The sequence below is a fragment of the Microcaecilia unicolor genome, chromosome 7 (assembly GCF_901765095.1).
Source record: "Microcaecilia unicolor chromosome 7, aMicUni1.1, whole genome shotgun sequence".
NCBI classification, from domain to species: Eukaryota; Metazoa; Chordata; class Amphibia; order Gymnophiona; family Siphonopidae; genus Microcaecilia; species Microcaecilia unicolor.
Genome location: NC_044037.1, coordinates 299,859,470 through 299,876,027, shown reverse-complemented (window position 1 = coordinate 299,876,027; position 16,558 = coordinate 299,859,470).

Here is a 16,558-nt window from a genome sequence, read left to right as displayed (position 1 = left end):
CTTCGAGAAAATCTACGGCAAGGATCAAAACACATAAAGCCCATGCAATCTCATAGACGCGCACCAATACACTCTCTGAACCTCTATTCCCGCGCTTAAACCCTACCTACTGACCAAATTTGTCAGACCTCCCTATTCCCTCGATTATGTTTCCCCCCTCTCAACTCACCCCTGTTATAATCCACTATTCGATCCCCTAAGAATATCTTGAACTTACTCTGTCTTATATAATTCTTCACAATGTAACCCATAATTGTACTGCAACCAACTGCACTTCCATTTTTACAATGTATTGTAAGCCACACTGAGCCCGCAAATAGGTGGGAAGATGTGGGATACAAATGCAAATAAATAAATAATAAATTAATTAATTTGCCCAACGTTATTGAAAACCTAAAGAATCCCAAGTGGGCAGACTAATAATTGTCCATCTAAAGGTACTTATCTTGCTAAGCTGGCCAGATCATGTGTATTTAGGTGAATTTGAGTTTCCAAAGCAAATAGCATTGTAGCCTCAAGAAAGAGGGGCATTTCTCAAAGCATGTTCAGCTTAGGAGAGGAAAAGAGCACATATAAAATCCATTTCCAAGGAACCTTTTTAAATTAAAAAATAGGGGAATTTGAAAGTACTGGATCTTTTCTTAGTATTTCCCCTTTATTCTCCTTTGTTATGAGAATTGGAACTACTAATTGTAGTGGACTTGAACTGAATTTCTGGGGGGGGGGGGGTTCATGATAGCATTGGGCTTATTATTTCAATCAGTTTTTTTGTACAAGTTGTACAAGTTTAGCTTCATTTGTCTTTATTTGAAATTGCATAAATAAAAAATGTTCTAAAAATGGAATAAACTTATCAATGGGGTGGAGCTAGGGGGGGGCGGGGCTAGGGTGAGGAGGAGCTAGGATGGGGCCCCACCAAATTGGTCTGCACAGGGCCCCACACTTGCTAAGACCGGCCCTGCCTTTTTTAACGCAGTGGGTAAAAAGGCCGAAAAAAGAAATGACCATGTGGTAAGATTGTACTTACTGGATGGCCATGTGGGGTGAACACTTACCGCTATCCGTTGAGGTGGCGGTAAGGGCTTCCGTGATAAACCGGTGGTAACCAGCCAGGTGTGGCGCTGCCTGATTAGGGCTGGACAACCCCGAGAAAATATTTTTCAAATATTTCCACTAGTGCTGGAAATGTCACGCACTAGGGGGTGGAACTTCAGGTGGCGCCCACGTTGGGCCGGCGGTACTTCCGGATTGCTGCCGTTTATTTTATTTATTTGTTACATTTGTATCCCACATTTTCCCACCTATTTGCAGGCTCAATGTGGCTTACATAGTACCGGAGAGCATTCGCCAACTCCGGTGCACTAGAAATGCTGGCTCCTCTCACGTCCAAATGACTTGCATTTGGCCGTTTTTGACTTGGATGTCTTTGGTTTCGAAAATCGCCAAAAGTCAAAGATGTCCAAATCTAGGAATGTCCAAATCGCAACTTGGACGTTTCTTTCAAAAACGCCCCTTTGTGTCTGATTTTTTTTTTTTTTGGTCTCTGCCTTTAATATCGTTGAGCAGACTCTCCTTTTTTGCTCTAAGACTATATTTCAGTAAACTCTTGATTCAGAACCTTAAATTCTGTCCTGGATTGAGTTCTTAAGTAATGAAAAAGAGTGGCGAGTTTGAATTAACTTTCCAAACGCCCTCAAGTTATACTGGCCCCGAACTGGACCCAAGTACTGTATCCACTAAGAAAAATCCTGCAACTCAATGTTACCTCCCTGAAGGTATGCCCCCAGTCTTCAAAGCAGTGATTAATAGTCCTGTGATGACTGGCTAGAGTTACATAAACTAAGTGCATCCATCACAACTCCACTTTCACTCTGCTTAGACTACATGCCTGGGAATGCGTATGCACAGATGGCGTAAACCTAGGTGCAGTTTTTCTTTGCATGCATTTTTATGCATGTATATGGGCAAGCGGTTTTTAAAAAGTCTTCGTCCATGTGCAAAATCTTTTCAAAAATTATTAATATAGAGTCCCCAATACATGTAAATCTTTCTGATGAATATTAAACTCAAAACAGAACTTTCCACAAAGAAAGAGAACAATCTTAAAACAAATAGTGGAAAATGATTAACGTTGCAATCAAATAAACAATATCCTTACGTCTCTCAAAATATCAAGAAACTCCAAACAGCCCAGAATACCGCCGCCAGACTCATATTTGGTAAAACAAAATCTGAAAGTGCTAAACCCCTCAGAAAGAAACCCCACTGGCTCCCACTTAAGGAATGTATCGCGTTCAAGATCTGCACGATGGTACACAAAATCATCCACGGAGACGCCCCGACCTACATGCTAGACCTCGTAGACCTGCCTCCCAGAAATGCCAAAAGATCATCCCGCAAATTTCTTAACCTACACTTCTCCAGCTGTAAAGGACTAAAATACAAGCTAACACATGCGAACCTTCTCTTACATGAGCACGCAGCTATGGAATGCCCTACCAACCGATCTGAAAACAATCAACGAAATAACGAACTTTCGTAAATCTCTGAAAACCTACCTCTTCAACAAGGCCTACAAAGAGAACTCATAGCTTAACTGCACCACACCGCTAATCCACCCCAGCTCTGACAGTCATCGTTCTATAACTATCTGCTTAGACTCTTTTCTCATCCCTAATCTTTTTGCAATACCAACTATATCTGATAACCTGGAATGGCCATGCTATAACAGGTCTCTGTAAGCCACATTGAGCCTGCAAATAGGTGGGAAAATGTGGGATACAAATGCAATAAATAAATAAATAAATAATGGAAGTAGAAATACCTCAAAAAAAAGCCAGTGGTGTTAATACTTCTTCCTTCTTCTGAAACGACATTCACTATGGTTACAAATCATCATTGGATTTGACTTTGCCTAGAAACTTCTGCAGAACACTGAGACCAAGCCTAAGAATTTTCGCTATTTGGGACCCTGACGCAGAGAAGCGAAACCCTGGCCATCATTGGCCCGAGGGCAGTATACACCGTCTGAGAAGCAACAGTTGGGCTTGGTTCTTGCAACTAGCACCATACCCAGCTCTTTAAAGATAACTGTCGTTGAGTTGGACTGCTTGTTTGATTTTTGGTATTGATACGATTATGAACTTTAGAATTGAATCAAGTCTTTGGAAGGTTTTTTAGCCAATAATGAAAGAGTGAGAGATCATTTTGATCCACGCAGCTCTGTTAATCTGCTTAGATTTGAGCTCTTTGAGGCTTTTTCCTTCCTTTTGATAAAATTTTTTTTGAAGAAATGTTTCTGAAGTATTTTTCACTTTGTGGATTTCTATTAATAGATATGGCACTTGTGCTTTTGATAAATCAGACCCATTGAGTAACGTTACAGAACAAATCATCATTGGCCAAAACCTCCAACTTTCTATAAATTTCTTAAATTTTCAAAAATGTGACAGTGAAAATGTATTAATGACACTCCAAATGAAAACAGCACACTATCTTGATCCTTCAAATCCACCGGGGACCTGTTTCACTGACACTTTCTCAAGGGAATAAATATGCATTCTTATAACACGTATCACTGTCTCATATCCATTGCTGTCTTTATCACATGCATTTTCTACTCTGGGTTAAAACTTGACTGGCCATCTGATCACCAAGACAGGTTTGGGAAATCCCGATGCAAGGGTCACTCCCTAGGATTTGCAGTGTTTTCTTTTTATTATTTACAACTTAATGAATGTAATCTCATCATCTCTATTCTAACTACAAAGTTCCGAGCACATCACAATAAGATATAAACATAATACAAAAAAAATACAAGATGACATCTAATCCATACCACAAACAAAAAAACAAAAACCCAACTATACATAAAATCAACCTAAATCCAGAAATTCCATAAAATTTACAATAGAAATATGATTTCAAATTTCAGAAAAATGTCATATAGTTGTTCTCCATCCTTGAAGCCAATGGTATAATAGTCACTCGACTGTTGCCTCTGGGCTCCTTTTACAAAGGCGCACTGAGAAATGTCTTGCGGTAGTGTAGGCACGGGTTTTGGACGCACACACTGATCCATTAGCACGCCTGTAAAAAAGGCCTTTTAAAGACTTTTGCCAAAAATGGACAAAATGAAAATTGACGCGTCTCCATTTTGGGTCTGAGACCTGACCTCCAGCCATTGACCTAGCGGTAAAATCTCATGCGGTAACCGGGCGGTAATGACCTATGCGCGCCACTTTGCTGTGCATAGCTGATGCGCACCAGAAAATAAAAAAAATATTTTTCAGACTTGCACCAAAAATGAAATTACCACAAGAGCCACGCGATAGTCGGGCGGTAGCTCCATATTGGCATGCGTTAGGCGCGTGTAGACACTTACACGGCTTAGTAAAAGAGCCTCTCTGTTAATTTTAGACAGGGCTTTTTTTGAGGGGGTACTTGGGGGTACTGAGTACCAGCACCTTTTCCACTGTCTGCTAAAAATGACCCATGGTCTCCAAGTTTTAAATGAAAGAGCTCAGGCCCTACACACCAATTCTGCCTTGTCATAGATTCTGTGACTGGTTGCAGGGGGCCTGGCTATTGTGGGGTGGGTCCCTCCGTGATCATCCCACCCCCGAAGGGTGGCCTGGCGTTTGAGTACCGGCACATTTTTTGCTAGAGAAAACGCGCTGCTTTTAGAGTTCTGAAAACTAGATGAAGACTGGGTTTGTTCATTTGCCAGTTTTGGGGAAAATCCTGTGTAAAAGCCCTGTCTTTAAATTGCCAAGTTGAAGGCCAGTTTCTGCTACTGTGCTTTATGAGTGGAAAATGTTATGAGTCACTGCACTTCTGGGTTAATGAGAAAACCAAAATCCATAAGCCACAGAAATATGCTTGGGGGGAGGGGGATGTGAGGCTAATTATTATATTAGGGCAATTTTTGTACAAACAGCATCCCTATCTGTTTTGCAGTTTAATGGTGACAAACCATGCTTTTGCCACCTCAGGGCTGGAACAATATGAAAGGCATCCACAGGAAAAAGAAGCTGATGGACAGGGTTCTAATTATCACCTAATTATTTCAGGCACGGTGCAGCTGGCCAGAGCCATACAGAGGATGATGAGACATCAACATGAATAGGAATTCTGATTTTTGCTTCAGTGCTTTTAGCAGCATAAGCAGCAAGGACTGAATTATTCATGCCTCGCAGTGACTATGTTACTGTTTATTGCAAATAAAATCTAGCTGCATAATTTCAGACAGGACTAGAGGTATTTCTGGGTGTGTACGCAACCTTCTGTAATCATTGCTGCTATTCAGGCTTACCTCACCAAGTTAATGTGTATAAGGCTGGTCGAAGTGAAAGGCCATCCTACGTTAACTGGGCAAGTCACGTGCATAATGTTATGCAATTATTTCCAATATTAGACTTAAAGGGATAGTTACTAACATGTATTAAGGCCAGAGCTTTTTTTGAGGGGGTACTGAGCACCGGCACCTTTTCCATTGTCTGCTAAAATTGACCCATGGTCCCCAAGTTTTAATGAAAGAACTCAGGCTCAAGACACCAATTCTGCCTTTGTCATAGATTCTGTGACTGGTTGCAGGGGGCCTGGCTATTGTGGGGTGGGTCCCTCAGTGATCACCCCACCCCTGAAGGGTGGCCTGGCATTTGAGTACCAGCACCTTTTTTGCTAGAAAAAACATACTGTTCTTTAGGATTCCAGAATCTTGCTATTCTTTGGGGTTCTATATGGAATGTTGCTACTCTTTGAAATTCCGCATGGAATCTTGTCACTCTGTAGCAGGGCTTTTTTGAGGGGGTACTTTGGGGTACTGAGTACAGGCACTTTTTCCATTGTCTGCTAAAAATGACCCATGAACCCCACGTTTTAATGAAAGAGCTCAGGCTCTACACACCAATTCTGCCTTGTCATAGATTCTATGACTGGTTGCAGGGGGGCTAGCTATGATGGGGTGGGTCCCTCAGTGATCACCCCACTCCTGAAGGGTGACCTAGCATTTGAGTACCGGCACCCTTTTTGCTAGAAAAAAAACACACTGATTAAGGCAATAACACATGATATCTTGAGTTGCATTACCATAACATACGTTTGTTTAAGCCACCACGGGAAACATAAACTGAAGATGCGAAGCATGCAAATGCATGCAAAACACCTCTTATTATGTAAATCAAATAAGGCAAGTGGCATTATTTTTCTTGCACAGGAGGCAGGGGCGTAGCCAGACAGCCAATTATGGGTGGGCCTCAATCCAAAATGGATGGGCATGGGATTCAGCCCCTCCCAGCCCCCCTCAACTGTGCTGTCCCCCTACCCTCAAACACAAAATATTAAATACCTGAGCTGGTAGGGATCCCCAAACTGCACCAGCTGAAGATTTCCTCCTCCTCGAGCAGCCAGTGCTCTTCTAAACAGCAGCTAGCAGCACTTGACTTGAGCTGATACCGCTGCCAGTCCGGACATGCTTAGTGCTTCCACCTGGTGAAAACTGAGCATGTGCAGAGGGGCCGTGTGTGTGGTGCGAGCTCCCATTTGGAAGAGCATTGACTGCCTGACAAGGAGGAAATTCTGGTGGGGTTTGAAGGCTCCCACCAGCCACAGCAAGAGAGCCACAATTTTGGGTGGGCCTGAGTACAAGTTGGGTGGGCCACAGCCCACCCAAGCCCACCTGTAGCTACACCTCTGACAGGAGGATCAGGCTGTTAGCAAGTGGCCCAATTCTCCAGAGAAGTCAGAGCCTCTTAAAGGTGAAGAGTGCTTCTCCCTCACCCCTCAGACACCCCCAAATGTAGAGACCCGTGATGAAGTCCCCCCTCCCCATGAAAAGACCCTTCTGAATACTGCAAGACTTCTGCTAGGTATCAGCAACACCATTTGGGGCCCCGTGAGAGCAGGGAAGGAATCACTTCTGCCCAGAACCCCTAGATCACCAAAGATTCTAAGAGGTAGTTCTGGGGAACCCAAGGGGAAGGGAAGGGCTTTTATGGGGATTGGGACGTCTTTACAGGGAGATCTTCAAGGAGAAGGTGGTGCATTTGGCATCTTTGAAAAGCTCCAGCCCCTTTAAGAAGGCTTCTTAACCAGCATCAGGCCTCAAGTAAGTGGTCCGATGCTCCTGGGGAAGATAAGGTTTTGTACTTGAGTCCTTTGTAATTGGGGTAAGTTCGTGAAGTTTCAGACATATCTCTGGTGGGAAGGTTAATCAGATTGAGCATATAGCCCGGAGAATCACCATGGATAATCCTGTGGATTAATGTGTGGACCTTGAAGTTGATTCGTTCTCTGATAGCCACTTCAATCTCCATGCTGAATATGGTCTCTCCATAGTCGATGACCTAAAGAATGATACAACCCAATTTCGTACTCAGGAACGTTCATGTATTACCATAATTTATTCTTCCTTAACATATATATGCACATGATATATATCTATACCATGATCTGTTCACGTATGTTATGTTACACGTATGTTACCATGTATGTATGCAACTTTACACATTACCATTTGTAATTCTGTTACCCGGAAATGGCAACCACCATTACGGCAAATGTAAGCCACATTGAGCCTGGGAAAATGTGGGATACAAATGCTACAAATAAATAAATAAAGAGGGAGCCAGTGAAGTTTTTGGCGAAGAGGTGTTGTGCATTCAAATCGTGATTTCCCAAAAATGAGTCTTGCTGCCGTATTCTGGGCAGTCTGAAGTTTTTTCAGGATATAGGTCTTGCAGCCTAAGAAAACTATTACAGTAGTTGGCGTGGGTAAGTACCGTTGATTGCACCAAGTTCCGGAATGTTTTCTGGGGGAGATATGGTTTTACGCGTTTCAATATCCACATCATGTTGAACATTTCCTTTGTAGTGAATTTTGCGTGATTTTCGAGCGACAGATGATTGTCTAATGTCACTCCAAGTATTTTCAGGTTGTCAGATATGGGGATTGTGATGTCGGAAGCGTTGAGAATAGTTGGGAGGAGCACAGAGTGTTGAGATGAGAGGATTAGGCATTGCGTTTTCTCTTTGTTCAATTTCATCATAAAGGCGTTGGCCCAAGAGGTTAAGATGTTCATGCCCAAGGATATTTTGTCGGACATTTCTGTTAGATTAGATTTAAAGGGAATGAATATGGTGACGTCATTGGCGTAAATGAAAGGGTTGAGACCATGCTTGGATAGAGCTATATTATGCAAAGTACTATTCGAATACTATATTCCTACGGAGTACAAAAAAGTAAGAAAGGGAAAAAGCTTCAGCACCCACAGAATTATCTACATTTTGCTTCAAAATATAATGCCTATTGATCATTTTCTGCTGTGCTACTTCCTGGGCAGGAATGCCTTCATTTTCTGTTTATACATGTATTTTTTTCTTTCATTTCTATTAATAGGATTTTTTAAATTCTGCTCATGATGTGCATTACATTCCTTCAGGTTGAGGCTCATGTGACGAGCCCCTTCTCCCCCACTTTCTTGATACAAGCCTCTTGCCAATTCCTTCCTCTCCTTGCCGAAAATCTGGGTCTGGGCATGTCTGCAGAGGTGCATTTTCAGTCCCCCCTGGGCAGAACACCAACCAATCATCTAAGGAGCACCCAATTTGTGTCAAAGTACTTCGGGTAAAGAAACCAATGTTATTTCCACCGAGTTCAGTCTTCCTCTGATTCTGTTAACAATTCCTTCATCCCGCTACCTAATTCCCTCTGAAATTCCTTCTGTATAACAGAATGCATCTGCTTTCCAAGAAAACATCAGACCACAGTTTTATCTATATTCTGGCAGAGAAACGATGCCTTTCTGTTTAGAAAGGGAGATGTCGGGTTGTGCAGGGCTCTTTTGGAGGCAGTGCACTTCCGAGCACTCCAAAAGCTGTATGAGTAATCACCGTGCTCCTCTGTGTTAACAAAATATTATTCCTAGAATAAAGGATGCAACGAAAAAACTCAAAGTGGAGCACAGAAGGTCAGATCCATAAAGGTCGTCTGCTCCATCCTGGTGCATTTTTGACTTTCACTCATGAGATTAAAGTCATGGCAAGGTGTTATACAATGGAAGAGGCGTCTCCCCCATGATAGAAGCTTGGCCTAGATCGCTCAACTAGCTCAGAGCAATCCGCACCTGAGTACACAGCTTCTTGTATAAATGCACCCAGTTGAATATTTCAATCTGACACTCTCAGCCCCATGACATCACCACAGATGGTACAAATTTAGCAGAAAAAAGGAACCAGTAAGTTCCTAGCTTCACCAAAAGAAAGCAAGAAATGTACTTTATCGTGGAAACAGAACCACACCAGATTGCATTTATTTATCTAGATTTTGCTCACACCTTTTTCAGTAGTAGCTCAAGGTGAGTTACATTTGGGTATTTCTCTGTCCTGTTCTTTGTACCTAAGGCAATGGAGGGTTAAGTAACTTGCCCAAGATCATAAGGAGCAGCAGTGGGATTTGAACTGGCCACCTCTGGATTACAAGACCGATGCTCTAACCACTAGGCCACTCCTCCACTAGCAATATTCCATGTAGAATCACCAATAATAGCAACATTCCATGTAGAATCTCAAATAGTAGCAGCATTCCATGTTCCTCTGCACTAACCTCTAGGCTACTCCTCCACTAGCAACATTCCATGTAGAAGTTTGCCCTTGCAGATCAGCAATGCGGCCGCGCAGGCTTCTGTTTCTGTGAGTCTGACGTCCTACACATACGTGCAGGACGTCAGACTCACAGAAACAGAAGCCTGCGCGGCCGCGTTGCTGATCTGCAAGGGCAGACTTCTACATGGAATGTTGCTAGTGGAATAGCAGCATTCCATGTAGAATGTCAAAACAGTAGCAACAGAATCTCAAACAGTAGCAACATTCCATGTAGAATCTCAAATCTTTATTTATTTTTTTAGATTGTGATCACACCTTTTTCAGTAGTAGCTGAAGGTGAGTTACGTTCGGGTACTCTGGATATTTCTCTGCCCTGTTCTTTGTTCCTGAGGCAATAGAGGGTTAAGTGACTTACCCAAGATCACAAGGAGCAGCAGTGTGGGAATTGAACCGGCCACCTGGGTCATTGGGGACATGATGAACTTCTTAGGGGTTTTTGCAAATTTAGTTTTTGTGTGTGTGTGAGAGAGAGAGGGAGGGAGGCAATGGGGCAACAGGGACAACTGTCCAACTGTCTTGAAATGTCACCAGATGATGAGGTCATTAAAGACAGCCTGCTCTTTATCATCATTCCATTGCACAGAAGGATTAATTGGGTATTATTCAAGGAAAGGTTTTATTGCCGGCAGTGGAAGTGCCTATTAATGACCACAGCTATAGATAACCTGGAATAGACTTCCAAAGCTGTATCAAGCTCTGTCCCTGCTTCTGTTCAAATCTAGGCTAAAAGCCAACCTTTTTGCAGCTGTTTTTAACTCTCTTTTCACCTGTTGAGAAACCAAGTCTGTTTTAATCATTCCCACAATAAATAATTCCCAACTGTGGCCACATTCAAGTTTGGGTGACTAAAATACCACAAAACAGTCAGGTACTTGCCCATGCAAAGTGCACACCCCCTTTTAAATTGCTCCCTTGTTGTCTAAAGAAGGCAGTCAATTAATGATGGACCATTAAAAAAAAGCATTTTGCCATGCACTGAGTCTGCTAAATAAAGGAATTTTAATATGCAAAGTGACGCAAGAATGCGGACAGACTCCAATTGTACAATGGTTTTTAACGGCAGAGAGATGCTTAGGGGGTCTTTTACTAGCATTACTGCATATTACCTGGAGCAGGGCTTCTTGGTCTTGGGGTATGATTCTCACTTTGGGTGTTGAGCGGTCCTGGGTTCAACTCCCAGACAAACCAGTTGCCTTGCAGGGCAGCTTTCAGGTGGAGGAGGGGTGTACCTGGCCTCTGGAACTCCTTGTAGGAGGATACGGTAACAGCAGTTAGTGTATCTGGGTTTAGAAAAAGTTTGGACAAATTCCTGGAGAAAAAGTCCATAGTCTGCTATTGAGACAGACATGGGAAGCAACTGCTTGCCCTGGGATTTGTAGTATAGAGTGTTGATACGATTTGGGTTTCTGCCAGGTACATGTGACCTGGCTTGGCTACTATTTGGAAAACAGGGTACTGGGCTAAATGGACCACTGGTCTGACCCAGTATGGCTACTCTTATGTAATAAAACGGGCCCCCTGGCAGATAACAATACTAAATCTAGAGGTGTAGCCAGACCTCGATTTTGGGAGAGAGCATAAGCCCAAAGTGCGGGGGGGGGCATATTTTGCCATGCCTCCCTGCTGTAACTCCACGATTTGGGTTTCTGCCAGGTACTTGTGACCTGGTTGGCCACTGTTTGGAAAACAGGTTACTGGGCTAGATGGACCATTGGTCTGACCCAGTATGGCTCTTTTGTTCTTATGTTCTTATGCTTTACTGGAAGGATTGGGGGGGGGGGGGGCGTGGAGTTGCCCCATTAATCTCTCAGTGGTTTTTGCCTCCACCAGCCTCCCAAATGCCAAACTAGCAAGTTTAACAGGTCATTGTGACAGCATCAGAAACATAACCTGTTATCTTTCTGATATTAAAACACAACCGGTTATGTGACATTATGAGTTATGTGCTGGATTTCTTAATGTCTGTATATTATGTTTTTTAAATACATTTTATTATTATTAGCATTAGCATTAGCATTTGTATAGCGGTACCAGACGCACAGAGCGCTGAACACCTGATACAGAGAGACAGTCCCTGCTCAATAGAGCTTACAATCTAAAATACAGACAGACAAGACAATTAAGGGCGAGGGAAGTACTGGGTGAGAAGGAACAAGATTAGTGGCTAGAGCCAAAAGCAGTGGTGAAAAGGTGGGTTTTCAGCATAGATTTGAAAATAGGTAGAGATGGAGCTAGACGTACAGGCTCAGGAAGTCTATTCCAGGCATAAGGTGCCGCGAGGGAAAAGGAACGAAGCCTGGAGTTAGCAGTGAAGGAGAAGGGGGATGACAAGAGAGATTTGTCTAGCGAGCAGAGTTTACGGGGAGGAATGTAGGGAGAGATGAGAGTGGAGAGGTAATGGGGGGCTGCAGAATGGATGCATTTAAAGGTCAGTAAGAGAAGTTTAAACTTTATGCCGAAGCGGACAGGGAGCCAGTGAAGTGATTTGAGGAGTGGGCTAGTGTGGGTAAAACAATTCTGATGGAAAACAAGTCGTGCCGCAGAATTTTGGACAGATTGGAGAGGAGAGAGATGACTGAGCGGAAGACCAGTGAGAAGTAAATTGCAATAATCCAAGCGAGAGGCGACAAGGGTGTGGATAAGGGTTTTGGCAGCGTATTCAGAAAGGAAGGGGCGAATTTTGCTAATGAATAAATAAATGAATATTTATGCTGCACACACCTGATACATAAATGTCAATTTCCCTGTATTTTAGAGCATGCTTTTCGTCAGCAAATTCTGTTCTAAAATACAGGTGAAAATTGAGACGCACTGACCTCTACATCTCATTTCCTACTATTTAAAATGGCACCATCAGTGTATTAATTTATGCTTTTACAAGCTGAAGTTTTCCTCTGGGATGCTGTGTTGGACCTTGGGTTCTCACCTAAGCTATGCTATTTGACCTTACTCAGAGCCAGATGCACAAAACCTAACAAGCCCACAACTTGCGTTTTAAACTGGTTCCAGGCAGTTTAAAACGCAAGTAGTTTACCGGGGCTTACACCAAGGGCATTTTTCCTGTCACGGTAGCAGGCAACGAAAACGGAATGCAAATTATCCAAAGGCTATTATAATGAGCTGCAGTACCGTTTTTCCGATTCCCTTACCGTGGAAACCCTAACGTGAGGTCTGCACCTCTCGTTAGGGCTCCTGTGAGGGAATCGGAAAGGAAAAGAGCCCCAAAAAAAGATAAAAAGAAAAAAAAAAGCAGGGAGCACACGTGAGGGGCGTCCTTTATGGACATACTCTGCCTGCGCTTGTGAGAGACGTCTTTTCGCCGGTTTGTTTTTTTTACTTTTGTCTCTCCTGCACTGCTCACCTTCTGTAGCAGCGAAGAGAAGGGATTAGGGAATCGGGGACCTGCGACGAGTCGATCCAGAGTTCAGGACGTCCCTTTCCATTATGCTCCTCTCCCAGGTCTCTTCAGCCAATCAGAGTGCGTGTAGCTGACACCAGCAAGCTAGATGCGCTTTGATTGGCTGAAGAGACCCAAGAAGAGGAGCATAACCGAATGGGACGTCCCGATTCTCCGACTGGCTACCGAGGTAATGGTGAATGCAACGGAGCTACAACGAGTAGCTCATTTGCATTCCCTTTCTTTAGTGAATTCCCATTCCCTACCGATTCGCTATGAAATCGGTAGGGAATGGGAATTACCGACGACTTTAGTGCATCTTCCTCTAAAAGACATGCAGTTTGGATCCGTGGATCAGGGTCTTTTGCTCCTCATTATTACTATCATATTTACATGTACTGTACATGCATGCACAGGAAATATTCAGGAAGCTACGTTCCAAGAAAAGCACAATGGGCCACAGTGGTGAGGAAGATTTCCTTGTCCTGGCCCAGAGCACTCGGCGAAATACGTCAAAATGCTCACTCCAGACCTTAGAGTTTTCAACACCTCCTTTCTGCCTCACAGTTGCTAAAGCAATTATGTTTAGTCTGTTCCTCTGAAATGCGGTTTTGGAAAACTGACTAGTGCACGGCCTTTGGAGCAACAGCATGATAAAGCACCAGCCTTTCCGAGTCTGACGGAGCCTAGAATTGACTGTGTAAGTCAGTACTAAAGAATAACCACTGTAGTTGCTTTTGGTATTATGGAAATTCTTCTCACAGGGGAAACGATTGAAACTTTGATCAATGAGGTGTTACATTGTATTTATTCCTTTTGTTTGGAGAACATTTTGAACTCAGCAATCCTGGAAGCCCTTCTCATAATAGATTACAAAAATTACAAACAAAACACCATCTCCACCCTCAACGTTCCACTGGTGAGTAGATTGCGTATTTATTCTATAATAGGAAGGAAAAAGCCTAAGAACGTCTTTAAAACACTAGTACTCAGAGCTTAACAAACCTAGGGGTCCTTTTACTAAGCTGCGGTAAACACTAAGACATGCTTACCACAGGTTCAAAGCACTACCACGGGACGTGCTCAGATGTCCCACGTTGTGGGATCAGTGCACACTACCCACGTACTAAAAAACCAGAATGTATTTTTTAGCGCTGGGAGCAGAGAGCAGTGATGTTCTGCACTCATCAGTCAGTTGTTATAAGTACGTAAGTATTGCCACACTGGGACAGACCAAAGGTCCATCAAGCCCAGCATCCTGTTTCCAACAGTGGCCAATCCAGGTCACAAATACCTGGCGAAAAACAAAGAATAGCAACATTCCATGTAGAACCCCAAAGATTAGCAAGATTCTAGAATTCTAAAGAATAACAAGATTCGATGCAGAATTTCAAAGTGTAGCAACATTCCATTTAGAACCCCAAAGAGTAGCAAGATTCCATTCAGAATCCCAAGCACATAAGTACATATGTGTTGCCATACTGGGACAGACCAAAGGTCCATCAAGCCCAGCATCCTGTTTCCAACAGTGGCCAATCCAGGTCACAAATACCTGGCAAGATCCCGAAACAGTTCAATACATTTTATGCTGCACATCCCAGAAATAAGCAGTGGATTTTCCCCAAGTCATTTTAATAATGGTCTATGGACTTTTCCTTTAGGAAGCCGTCCAGACCTTTTATAAACCCGCTAAGCTAACCGCCTTTACCACATTCTCTGGCAATGAATTCCAGAGTTTAACTGCACGTTGAGTGAAGAAACATTTTCTCCGATTCGTATTAAATTTACTACTTTGTAGCTTCATTGCGCGCCCCCCTACTATTTTGGAAAGAGTAAACAAGCGATTCACGTCTACCCGTTCCACTCCACTCATTATTTTATAGACCTCTATCATATCTCCCCTCAGCCATCTTTTCTCCAAGGTGAAGAGCCCTAGACACTTCAGCCTTTCTTCGTAGGAAAGTCGTCCCAACCCCTTTATCATTTTCGTCGCCCTTCACTGTACCTTTTCTAATTCCACTATATCTTTTTTGTTTTAATTTGATGGAACAGTGAGCCATTCGGTGTAAAACAAAATTAAATACCAACAAAACAAAGATTTAGAGCCCTTTTTATTAAGTAGCGGTAAGCCAAACAGGGGCTTACCACTCGCTAAAGAGGAAGCATCGCTGCCCCCCCCCAAAATGGCTGCACGGCAAGTGCTTTACTTGCCGCACGGCCATTTCTTGCAGGAAAGAGAGACTTCCCTTTTACCCACTGCGGTAAAAAGGGGCCTCGGCACATGTGAAAAACATGCACTGACAGCAGCTCGGTAAAAGGGTCCCTCAGTGTTTTTCTCTTCCTTTGATAGAAACGGCTGTTCCTTCGTTAACAATTATGAGTTCCCATTATGTACTGGAATCACCCCTGAGGATATTAGGGATCATTTTACATAATTAATGTCTATGAAGAATCAGATTAAGCAACTTGCCAAAAAGGGTTTTCTTCAAGCTGAGACAGTTGCAGCGCATAAAAAGTTTAATTACTCAAGAACATTTTCAAGTTGTAGTCCGTGCGCTGCTATTGTCTCACCTTGATTATTGTAATTCTTTATACTCTGGCTGTTCCAAATTAGCAATACGACATTTACAGATTTTGCAGAACACGGCAGCGTAATTGATTTTCAGCAAGTGCAAGTCAGATCATGTTTTACCTTTATTGAGAAGCCTCCGTTGGCTTCCATTGGAGGCTCGTTGCTGATTCAGGTTATATGCTTTAGTATTTTAAGGGTGTTGTTCCTGATTATTTGATAGATATCCTTATGCTGGGAAAATCGGGTTGATCTCTTAGGTTGCGAGACCAAGGTTTATTGCAGTTTTCTACGCCCAAAGGAAGATATAAATCGAGCCATGCTGTGGGTTTTGCTCAGTGGCGTAGCCACAGGTGGGCCTGGGTGGTCCGGGCCCACCCACTTAGGGCTCAGGCCCACCCAACAGTAGCACATGTTTAGTGGTAGCTGGTGGGGATCCCAAGGTCGGCCAGCTGAAGACTTCCCCCTGATGGTAACGAATGCGCATGAAACCGGCACCTGCGCATGCTCAGTTTTCAGCGCATGCCTGCTGCAGACTGCCAAGATGGAAAGAAGTGTTTTCTCACCAGCTGAGATTTTTTGGGTTTTTTTTTTTTTATGGGGGGGGGGGGGGGGAGAGAACACTTGGTGCCCACCCACGTCTTCCCTAGGCCCACCCTAAATCTGTTGTCTGGCTACGCCCCTGGTTTTGCTTATTTTGGCACAATGCTACTGGAGTTAAGATTAACTCGAAATTATTTACGTTTTCGTAAACTGCTGAAAACCCAATTGTTTGGATTAAATTTATAGTTATGTATTTTTTATGGCATTGTTGTATCCCTCTATTATCCAAAAGCAAGTTTCGGTTCAAAGTGACTTACAATTTACGTTTCATTACATTGCAGTTTCAGGGGCGTAGCCAGACACCCAATTTTGGGTGGGCCTGGGCC